The sequence below is a fragment of the Lampris incognitus genome, chromosome 7 (assembly GCF_029633865.1).
Source record: "Lampris incognitus isolate fLamInc1 chromosome 7, fLamInc1.hap2, whole genome shotgun sequence".
Lineage (NCBI taxonomy): Eukaryota > Metazoa > Chordata > Actinopteri > Lampriformes > Lampridae > Lampris > Lampris incognitus.
Window position 1 is genome coordinate 35,498,591 of NC_079217.1, and position 12,582 is coordinate 35,511,172.

Genomic DNA, 12,582 nt, shown 5'->3' on the forward strand with positions numbered 1-12,582 from the left:
TCTCTCTCTCTCTCTCTCTCTCTCTCTCTCTCTCTCTCAGTCCATTCCCCTTCTCTCTGTGTGCTAGGGTTACATACTTCTTTAAACAACCTAGGAAGTTAGAGAAATACGAAACAAAAGAGCTTGCCATCTGACCTGGGTGCAGTAACTTTATTGCTTGATAACAGACAGAGTTGTCAACTGGTTACACTCCATTTCCATCTTCAGTCTGGCATTGCCTTCACTCTAACCGATTTCAGTGGCAGAGGGGGGTTAGATTTTCTCTAACCAATCACTGGAGACCAATGTAGACACCTGAGTCTTTTTAAATTGACATACACATATGCGTAGCGACGCCAAAATATTGGTTTTGCCGAGGTTTTAAGAGTCCAGCGTCTAACATTTGACAACAGCTTGACAACGGTGTTAGTCCCGCCCATGGCGCTGACTGGCTTGTGGTTAGTCCCCCGTGGTGCTCATTGGATAATTGCTTTTTCAACCGATAAACCGCTGTATCATGTAACGATGCCAGACCAGTATAATCAGTCAACTCGGTGGAGTGGATGGATTCAAAGGTCTGGACCCAGGCAAATAATTTTAATAACTGCTATGGCATCTCAATCACAACCAGGAACAGCTTTTGGTACTGGATTGGTGTGGTGGACATTTTTTTAATAGTATTTGTAGAATAGTTATGAACACTATGCTTTATTCTCCCTATAGTCTTAACCCACTTTCAATTGATTTTGCACAATGTGGTCATAGATTGTTGGGTTTTGCTCTAGCCACAAAGAGGAGGTGGGCAGCTTAAAAGAGAACAAACCAAAACTATTATCTCATGGTGTTTGGATAGACCTTCAAATCAAATGCAGGGGTAAGTTAATTATTGTCCTCTCCTTTGATAACTTCTCACAGCTCTGAGGGGGGTAATATTTCGAGCCTAAAGTAGAAGACAGTGGTTGAACTGGGCAGCATCTTCATGTGAGCGAAGCAAGTAGCTGTGCTAATATAACTTACTGAGGTACTATGTGTTTTATACAGCAGTATGGGTGACTTGAATTCTGCGATGTGCTCTCTGGGACATCACATTGGATATTTAGAGGTTTAGGGATTAACAAGAGAACAAATTAATAAATAACTTACAGATGGATACAGATATGACAGATAAACACTGGGATGGGTAGGAAAGGATGATAAAATAAAGAAGTAAATGAAGGAAAGGAATGACAAAGAGCAACTATAGCAGTAATATGAAGAGAGTCTATTGATAAAGATGTAATAACAGCCAGATAGGCTGAGAGGTTAACAGCAGGCGGGGAGATGTCATGTTGTGCCACCCCAACTGACAGAGACAAGCACGATGACCGTCAATCACAGTGTTCTGTTTCTATCTGAGCCGCCTTAGATGACAGGTGTGACCTGACTCCTGTGGACATGATTATGGGGCTGGTGTGATGGATTACAACATCAGTATGGTTGATATGGTTGATTCAAACCTCACTCCAGAGACCACTCAATGCCGAGACACTGGGTAACACTGGATGATGGAGATGATCTACTGCATAGATACAGTCTATCATCTCTGTCTTTTCTAGAACAAGCTGGGGGCTAGGCAGGGAGTTGGAAGTGTGTGTGTGTGTGTGCGTGTGTGTGTGTGTGTGTGTGTGTGTGTGTGTGAGTGAGAGAGAGACAGAGACAGAGACAGAGACAGAGAGACAGAGACAGAGACAGAGAGACTTCAGGACTACCTCCAGACTCAGGAAATGTGCAGGTAACATCACTGCAGACCCATCACACCCTGGTCACAACCTGTTTCAACTCCTCCCCTCTGGCAGGCACTACAGAGCACTGTACCCCATAACAACCAGATATAAAAACAGTTTCTTTCTGCGGGCTGTCATTCAAATGAACGCTTAACACTGTCAAATATATTTTGTATATACTGTACTGTACATTGTATGTATACTGGTAGGCTCTGTCTTGTCCATCTACCTCAGGCATGTATTTAAGTAACCTGCAAACATCCATTTCAGCATCTCTGATATATTATCCACACCATTGCACTTAATCACCTCTTATTTCACCTGTATAAGTCAATTCTTGTGTATGTATCTGAATATTGTTGTATTGTAGTGTTGTTATTCTATGTTAAGTACACTGAGAGAGCCACGAAACCAGAGTCAAATTCCATGCATGTGCAAATCTACATGGCCACTAAACATGATTCTGATTCTGATGTGTTAGTGGAAACCTTCAAGTAATTTATGTTCGGATTACTCACAAAAATATAGCCTAACATGTAAACATTTTGAAGACACAATGCTTCTCTTACTACACATCTTACTTGTAAAGGTAACAATTATCTGGTTTTCATAGTCCAGCATCAAAAAAGTGATCACAAAAAAAACCAAACAAACAAAAAAAACAACTGAATTGCAATATTCCAGAATCTTAAATACTTAAATGCAAAATATGTCAAATTGGCACCTTAAGAATCAATATTGTATTGGAAGGTCCCTGCTGAGTCCTGTCCCTACTGACCTATCTGTTTTTTTCCTTCTACATTTTTTCCCATGATTTTAAGGACACACTTCTACATCCACTCTGTGTAAAATATTCACCTTCTCTCTAGAGGAAGTGGTGTGTATTTTCCAGCCACTTGACACAGGATGTGTAGCATTTAACCACTCTTATACTGGAATTTGAGTGTATAATTCTGTTTTCCTTTGCAAAAACTGTGGTGATTTTTTTTTAGGTCCATTATCTCACAATAATGAACCACGATGTGCTCTGGTTTTCCCCTGATCAACTGTAATGGATTTAGTCTTTTTGTCTGGCTCCTTCTTTTGTTTGGTTCAGAATCCTCCCCCACTGGGATGCTGTGACCTGCTTTTACCCATTCTAAATCTTCATCTGTGGATCTCCACATGCAGGTAAAATGCACCCTGGTAGCAGAGGCGTGTATAATGGTGTACATGTTTAACAGTGTACATGTGGATGTGTGCCTGTATATGTGTGTGTGGCTGTGAATGTATGATGTTACATTTCTATATCATTTGCCTTTAGACCCATGCCTACCTCTCATTGTAGGGAAAGGCAGGGACTTAAGGGATAGCTAAATAGACTTCATGAAGTCTGTTTCTTTTTGCTACTCACCACCAATGCTGCCATTTTGGTAAATGTCATGTTCATGTTCATCCATCCTTCAATTCATACATGGACATGCAGCTCCTGCTAGCCAGCTAAATTTCAACACGAGTCATGGGGGTGTAATTCTTATCCAGATCAAAAAGGCTCCCCACAATTCATTCAAAACTCGTATAATGCTATGGCGGTCTGCGACGGTGAACTTGATTATTTATTTCCCAAATATTGTTGTTCCTTAATCAGTTTGTGTTTGATTGACCTATATCTGCTGATATGCAAGGCAGAATGATACTTCCTGGTATTCACTGGTAGACCCTGGTGGCTTTACAGGGAGTGTAAACAGGAGATAAAAAAATCAGTTCTAGATCAACATCAAAGCAGGTTGAATCAGTTCATCTGGATGCAACGCTTATTGACAAATACATTTCATCACTCAACTAATTGACACCCTGGATCAGTAATTTCACTTCATGCACTTGCGCACATGAAATGAAACAAAATGCCATTTCCCCCAGCCCACAGCAGTACAACACAAAGACAAAAACACATCCAAAAATTACAAGAACACACATATCCAAACTAACGCATATATCAAAATTAAACAAAAAAAATCACTGTCCAAAGGAACGAACGCCAGCCAGGATTAATGTTGGAACTGCCAGTCCGCATTGGCTAGCAGTTGGCTTAGCCCGCTCTGCTTCTGCATCCTGTCAGACTGCCCTCAGCGTTCCTTTCTAGGGCACAGCTCCAGGCAGGGGCCGTGGTCCCCGAGCTCACCGGATGAAGCAGACCAAGCTCTCCCAGCCAGACACCCTCAACACACCTCCCCGCACTTCTCACGATAACATCAAAAACACCAGTCAATGTCAGGTGAGGCTGTTGCCAGACTGCCCTTGGTGTTATTGGAACTGCTGATCTGCATGGGCTAGCAGTTAGCTTTGCCTGCCCCGCTCTCCCAGCTGATCCAGTGCCAGCTCTCCCTGCGATCAAATGAAGACAAAACTTAGACGCAGACGTGGACAAAGACACTGCATGGATGGTACTGAGTGAGGCCGCCGCAAATGTGAATTTGAGCGGTCATTTTCCAGCATAGAAGCGGAAGTGGTAAACTGGGGGAGCGGTAAACTGGTCGTCATCTGTGTGGCGTTTGCACATTCTCCCCGTGTCTGTGTGGGTTCCCTGCTGGTGCTGCGGTTTCCTCCCATAGTCCAAAGACATGAAGGTCAGGTGAATCAGCCTTACTAATTTGTCCCTAGATGTGAATGTGTGTGTGTGTCAGCCCTGTGATAGACATGCAGCCTGTTACGGTGGTAGCAAGCTAGGTAGGGCACTCCAGATGTCCCTCTCCCCAGCAATGCCCTCCAGCTCCTCCTGAGGGATCCCAAGATATTCCCAGGCCAAACTGGACATGTAGTCCCTCCGGCGAGTTATGGGTCTACCCCGGGGTCTCTTCCCAGTTGGCCATGCCTGTAAAACCTCTAAAGGAAGGCACCCAGGAGGCATCCTGACCAGATGCCCAAACCACCTCACCTGGCTCCTTTTGACGGGAAGGAGCAACGGCTCTACTCCAAGCTCCTTCCAGATGTCCAAGCTCCTCACCCTATCTCTAAGGCTGAGCACAGACACCCTACGGAGGAAACTCATTTCAGCCACTCGTATTCGTGATCTCACCTTTCAGTCACTACCCAAATCTCATGACCATAGGTGAGGGTTGGAACGAAGATTGACTGGTAAATTGACAGCTTTGTCTTCTGGCTCAGCTCCCTCTTCACAACGGCTGCATTACCGCTGATGCTGCACAAATCCACCTGGTCAATCTCCCCCTCCATCCTACCCTCACTTGTGAACAAGACCCCGAGATACTTGAACTCCTTCACTTTAGGGAACAACTCATCCCCAACCCGGATGGAACAATTCACCATTTTCTGGTAGAGAACCAGGTCCTCAGACTTGGAGGTGCTGACTCTCATCCCGGCCATTTCACACTCAGCTGCAAACTACTCCAGTGCATGCTGGAGCTCGTGTTCTGATGAAGCCAACAAAATCACATTGTCTGTGAAGAGCAGAGATGCAATTCTGAGGTTCCCAAAATGGACACACTCATCTTGGAGGCTGCACCTCGAGATCCTGTCCATGAATATCACAAACAGAATCGGAGACAAGGGACAACCTTCGCAGAGTCCAACGCCCACTGAAAACGGGTTTGACTTTGTACCGTGAATACTGACACAGCTCTCACTTTGATTATGCAAAAACCCCATACTCCCGCAGTACCCCCTACAGAGTGCCCCGGGGTACACAGTTGTAAGCCTTCTCCAAGTCCGCAAAACAACATGTAGACTGGCTGGTCAAACTCCCATGTCCCCCTCAGTACTTCTGCAAGGGTAAAGAGTTGGTCCGTTGTTCCATGGACAGGACAGAATCCACATTGTTCTTCCTGGATCCGAGGTTCAACAGTCGGTCGGAGCCTCCTTTCCAGCCCCCTAGAGTAGACTTTTCCAGGGAGGCTGAGCAATGCGATGCCCCAATAATTGGAGCACACTCTCCGGTCCCCCTTTTTAAATATGGGAACCACCACCCCAGTCTACCACTCACCAGGTACTGCTCCCAACCTCCACGCGACACTGAAGAGGCGTGTCAACCAAGACAGTCCAACAATGTCCACAGCCTTCAAAATTTCAGGGAAAATCTCAGCCACACCCGGCACCTTGCCACTGAGGAGCTTTTTAACTACCTCACAGACCTCTGCCAGGGATATGTGTGCGGTTTCCCCCGAGTCTTCAGACTTTACCTCCTCCACTGAGGACATGTTAGCTGGCTGCAGGAGCTCCTCACAGTGTTCTTTTCACCGCTCGACAACATCCCCAATCCGGGTCAACAGTTCCCCTCCCCGGCTGAACACAGCCTGAGTTAAGCCCTACTTCCCCTTCCTGATTCAGCGGATGGTTTGCCAGAACTTCCTTGAGGCCAACCAAAAGTCCTCCTCCATAGCCTCGCTGAACTCCTCCCACAACCGAGTTTTTGCTTCAGCGACAGGCACCGATGACCTTATGACCACAGCTCCTGCCTGCCACATCTGCAATAGAGGCTTTGTGTGTGTGTGTGTGTGTTGTGTGTGTGAGACACACACACACAACACACACACACACACACACACACCTATAGTCAAGGCGTCATCATGCTTTATGTTGATAATAGCTCTTCAGAGGACTGGGAACTGACTGCTGTTTAGACAGCTTTTTTGGATGGCTTAAAAGTAATCCCCACACCTTTCCTTTTCCTTTCCCCGCCTATTCTTTAACACTCTCTTTACGGTCCTCATATGTTTTCTTGATGTTCTCACTCTCTCACTCATGGCCTATCAGAAATAATTGCAAATATTAAATGTCATTTTTAAAAATGATTTCTGATATTAAATCCCCTCTATAGAAATTATTTTTGATATTAAATGTTGCCCATCTCCGAGAGAGGTTCTGATAATAACTCAGGAGGCAATCTGCAATGACTTGGCAGCCGAGTATCTTGCTATGATCTTTTTATGTGAAAACTTGGGTTTTGTGACACAGTGACACCAAGCTTAATGCAAAGCAGATGTATTGTGAGATGAGTTATTGAAAGAAGACAGAGATATGGATATTTTCTAATTCTTCAAACACTGGTTTTCAATATGAGTTTGCACTTGCATGTGTGTGTGGTGTGAGATTACCCTTCACATTAAATTGCCACTAAGAATTTTAATAGTCTCTCATAGCAATGCCCCTAACCTCAAGTGAGACATATAGAGAAAAGACATCTGTTAGAAACGGAGAAAAACAATCTTATTTTAACCTACATTACTGGTTCAAGTATTACATTATTCAGCTAAAAAAATAGTGTTTGTGAATAATGTAATGTGATTACCTGTAATTTGAAACAAAATATTTGCAAAAATGCATTTCAACATTTTATCACATAATTTGTAATGTTTTGTGCCATCTTAACTTTATCTTTTTACATTATTGACCATTTTTATGTCATACACTTGTGCTATGGCGGTAGTAAATAGGCTTAGCCAGTGATGGCACTGCTGCTGCTGTAATGTACCTGTTGAATGACATGTAACACCATAGAAGGCATTCAGCAAAAAGACGGTCAAGCTGAATCAACATGCAATCCGTCTGAGTTATTGTATCGCCTCATTGTTAATCTAATTAACAATACATATATGGCATGGTAGATATTTGTTCTATTGTGTGTGTGAGTCAATGATCATACTGTACCCAAACCGTTGGTTTATTAACACCAAATAGCATATTCAGATGATGAGACTGGTAATCTTGCTTAGTCTGCCTGGTGAGGACAAACTAGTAGACGATCACAGCCCAACTCCCAGTTTAAGGAGGTGAAAAAACGTTGGACAAAACCCACATTTCCCTGCAGGCTACCTTTAACCCCATTGAGAAATGGCTGACTAACTAAAGGCCTTGATCCAGTAAATCAGGACTCTGCGTTTCTATTCTGAATGCTCGGATACCCAGTAAGTTACCTTGTTATATTTCTAATGTATGCCGTTTCAACAGTGCCCTGGCTCCTAAATGCTTTTCAAAACAAACCGCAGTCCCATTGGTTGTAATGTTTTCTACCCCTCCATTGGTTGCTGTGCATCATAAGTACCTACCCCATTGGCTGTTATAATTTAAATATTTCCCCATCTAATTGGTCAATGTCCGACTGAAATTAGGGGCGTGATGCTGGGCAATGTAACTGTATGATTCTTTGTGAAAAAAACATTAGCAGCTGATGAGTGTGAGACGCACTAAACAGTCCTGTACTGCTATGCATTAAAATCTTTTTCCTTTTCCCTGTATCCGTGTTGATATATATATATATATATATATATATATAATTTTTTTACTAAATGCCTAGATTTAAAAGAGTGCGTAACATGTTCTGTTTGTCTAGTTTCCATAACAAGGTGAAATAGGTTTTTGAAGCTCTTCTATTCTTCTCTTTGGTTGATGAATGTGATGTGAATGTAAAGCTCTCAGAGACTGTAGCTATACAAATAAACTTGACTTGACTTGGAGAAGTCATCCTACCCTGGACGTCTGAATCATGCGCTGCAAACTCCTTATGCAAAACCTAGCTCTAAACTATTCTCTCTATTCAGATCTTCTATTCAGGGCAATGCCTTGTCCATGCGCCTACTCCCGTCCTGTGAATTCTAAGTTTATACATACATATTTAAGAAGGTTTTTTTTCACCAAAATGACTAAGACACTACAATCTATTAAATATTTTTTAACTCTCAAATTAGTTGACTGAACTTTTGGGAAAAGAATTGACAGCATGTGACCAATAGCCAAAATTCCTGTTGCATGTTAAGGAAGTGAATGGTCATTACACTGTAATTACATGCTGACACCTAATTTAAACAAAAATAACTGGATTTAGAATTTTGTTTTATCAAAGTGTATAAACATGCATACAACCAAAGAGAAGGGTTATGGATGTGGTGAGGGAGGATATGCATTTTTTTTGACATGGCAGAGGAAGATGCAGAGGACAGGATGAGATGGAAACGGATGATCTGATGTGGCGACCCCTAATGGGAGCAGCCAAAAGAAGAAAAAAGTAATTCTAACTAAGAAAAAAAAACATCCCAAAGTCAACAGCTTTACCATTCTGCCACAAATGATTTTTAACCAGGTATCACCCTTTCCCCACCAAATAAATAAACAAATAAATAAATACAAGTTTAGCATATTCCGCATAATTTGACAAGACAACGTCTAGATCTGTCCCTACAAGCCTCAAGGTAAAAGTGTCCACAGAGGCTTGCATATCACATGGTCAAAGCTCATCCACAGCTCATTACACATCACAGAACCCTTGCACCAACCACTCAAAAAAAAAAAAAAAAAAAACGATACGCAGCCAGACGACATTGTCTCCAGACAGCAGAAGACAGGAAAGAAGGTGCTTATTCATCAGAATGCTACAAGTATTGATCATATACAGTAACGTTAGCAGCTACTGTAAACACAAAACAAATTCTTCATTGTAAATACAAGTTACCCAAGTGAAGATAATAAAATAAGGATGATGATACACTGGGCAACTTTTTGGTCAATATGATTGGGCAATGTGCTCGCCAACAGGAAATTTAGTATGACGTGGGAAAACATACTCTAGAATTTAGCTGGGTAACAAAAGATTGCCATGCAATCAGTACAGACATGTTGAGAAAAGTGCTTGTCCAGCATTGTCATGGATAACTAAACACTCAAGTACAAATGATGATAGACAATGTCAACAGAGAAAGAGTATCCCTCCATCCATCCATTATCCGAACCGCTCATCCTGCTCTCGGGGTCGTGGAGATGCTGGAGCTTATTCCAGCAGTCATTGGGCAGCAGGAGCGGCGATACCCTGGACAGGCTGCCAGGCCATCACACAGGGCCCACACACACACACACACACACACCTACGGGCAATTTAGTATGGCCGATTCACCTGACCTACATGTCTTTGGACTGTAGTAGGAAACCCACGCAGACAAGGAGAAAACATGCAAACTCCACACAGAGGACAACCCGGGACGACCCCCAAGGTTGGATTATCCCGGGGCTCAAACCCAGAACTTTCTTGCTGTGAGGTGACCGCACTAACCACTGTGCCACCATGCTGCCTAGAAAGAGTATATGAAAACACATTTCTAGGTGTGATAATAGACCACAAAATCTACTGGAAACCTCATATAACATGTGTGTGCGCAACACAGGCAAGAAGCATTGCGGTCCTGGGAAAATCAAGGTACATTCTGGATCATAAAGAATTGTACACTGTATTGTTCATTTGTATTGCCATATCTGAATTATTCTGTGGAGGTATGGGGTGACCCCTACAAAATAAACCTACATCCATTATGCATACTAGGCAATGTCATATTTTTCAATGACAGTATACGCTTGGTTTGAATAAATACAGTTGAATATCCGAGTCAGCCAAAACACTATAAAATGTATCCTCGTTCACAAGATCCTCTGCACTTATATTTTGGGATGGCATTTCCACTGTTGGAAATGTAGCTAGTTTTCAATACCAGCGAAGAGAACAAGGACATGTTGTTTTTGAGTGGCATCTAGAGAGCAAGCTGCCTGGCTGAGGCATAGGCAGAGACTAGAAATCCAAGCTGAACTTGCCCATAGTTCTTCCTGTCATCAACTACATCACTAACCCATCAAATGATGGTGCTGGTGCAGAAAGAAGAACACATTTTGCAACTACATCCCAGAGACACAGAACATTGACAGCAACTACAGATGTTTTTCACACTATATCCCCAATTTGGATAGACAGAGGTAAGGTGGTCCTTTAAATAGTGGTCCTTTAAATAGCTCTCCTTAAAGGGAAATGTCACTGCTCATAATGTGCACATCCAGGAAGTGTATATTGTCTATTAAAACTTGAAATGCTTTGGTGTAACTCATATTCATAGGCAAATTTGTCTTTTCATGTCCCACAATTACTACACCCAGCAAGCACTTTACAAGGATGCAACCATCTGGACAAATCACTACAGCCATAATGCTTCTCCACACTCTCGCTCTCTCTTCTGTAGTCTCTTAGTTTTTTACTTACTACCAAGTCTGTAACGTCATTTGATGTGTTATCCTTGGGCAGTGGCAAAAGAGAACAATTTAGTATATGTATAATAGAGTAAGTTTGGTCAAGCAAATCACCATCGTTTTATGGCACCCTTGTTACTGACTCGTGTTGTTTGTGAGTAGTCATGTATGTCAGTAAGCGTTTGCTGACTGAATATGCTCCGTCTATATCAGAACCAGAGAATGGCACCAGAGAAAGGGGACACTGGTTGAATGAGTGAGAGAGAGAAAGAAAGAAAAACAGAGCAACATAAGTACAGCACAGTGTCTAGAATGTCTTTTGGGGGGATATCAAAGGGTCTTTACTCAAAATCAGAGAGTGCCACGGGGGAGGAACAGAGTGCCTGCAAGCAACAAGAGCAAAACACTCATTTATCAAATGCTTCTCGCCAGAGTCACAAATAATCAGCTGGGGGGTCTTGTGTGATGGAAGCCATTGGGGGAGTTTTACTAGAAATAGACAAGGGTGTACATTATTCTAGACGGGGACCAACAGTGGAGAAAACTGGAGCTCCAAGAGTCATTAGCATGACAATATAACTACTACAGAGTATCCGGAAATTTACTATAAATTATACAGTTATGGAGGTCACACTTCAAAGAATACAGAAAGGTATTTAATATGGCACCATGTTCTTACAATGCTAAATCCCTGGAGCCGATGGTGTGATTTGACCTGACACTTGATGGATGATGAATTTAGTAGTTTTACCCCAGACAGCTTTTTTAGTAGTTGGCACCTATTCTGTAGTTCGAATTATTCTGCAAATTAATTCTGCCTTCTGGCAAGAAATTCAAAAGCCTGACAGATTCATCCAATATACCTGTTCTTGACAGCATTTAATCAATACTAAAAGCAAGCCTCAGCATTGAAAGTACAACTGAATGAATGCATTACTAAATGAAGATGAGGTGGTGAACCTATTACCTGAGCCTTAATTAGGAATATAGAATAGATATGAGGGGCCATTTAAGAAATATTTCGGACTTGTGCTACACAAACATATGAAACACTTACTCATGCACTCAAATATGAAACACTCACACAGACAGATATTTAAAACTCAATCACACATAAATGTGAAATGTTCATACAGATACACATGAAACCGACACATTCATACATATGCAGGGATTAAAGTCTGCCGTAGTTACGACGGATTTCTGTTAGCTGGATTCCAGAGAGGCCATGTATGGGATCAGTGCCGGGTTTTCTTTATCAGCACCTAAGCATTTTTGTGCAGTGCCTAAAATGAATGAATGGAAAAACAAAACTATGCTGAGAGATATCTACCACTCTGGAGAGAAAGGATACCATATTGGCCCTAATGTAAGACAATATTTTTTTTCTGAACCTTAAGTTTTAAAAAAGTGGGGGTTGGTGTCCAGGTAGCATAGCGGTCTATTCCCTTGTCTACCAAAACGGGGATCCCGGTTCAAATACCCGTGTTACCTCCGGCTTGGTCGGGCGTCCCTACAGACACAATTGGCCGTGTCTGCGGGTAGGAAGCCTGTTGTGGGTATGTGTCCTGGTCACTGCACTAGCGCCTCCTCTGGTCAGTCGGGGCGCCTGTTCGGTGGGGAGGGGGAACTGGGGGGAATAACTTGATCCTCCCACGCGTTACGCCCCCTGGTGAAAATCCTCACTGCCAGGTGAAAAGAAGTGGCTGGCGACTCCACATGAGCTTAGGGAGACCAAAATGTTGGGACATTTTCATTTATTAGGGCTAAAGGACACGGCTCTGGGAGAACCGAGAACTGAGGCCGAGATAGCGGCAGACGCAAAGAAAAATGCTGACGCATATGC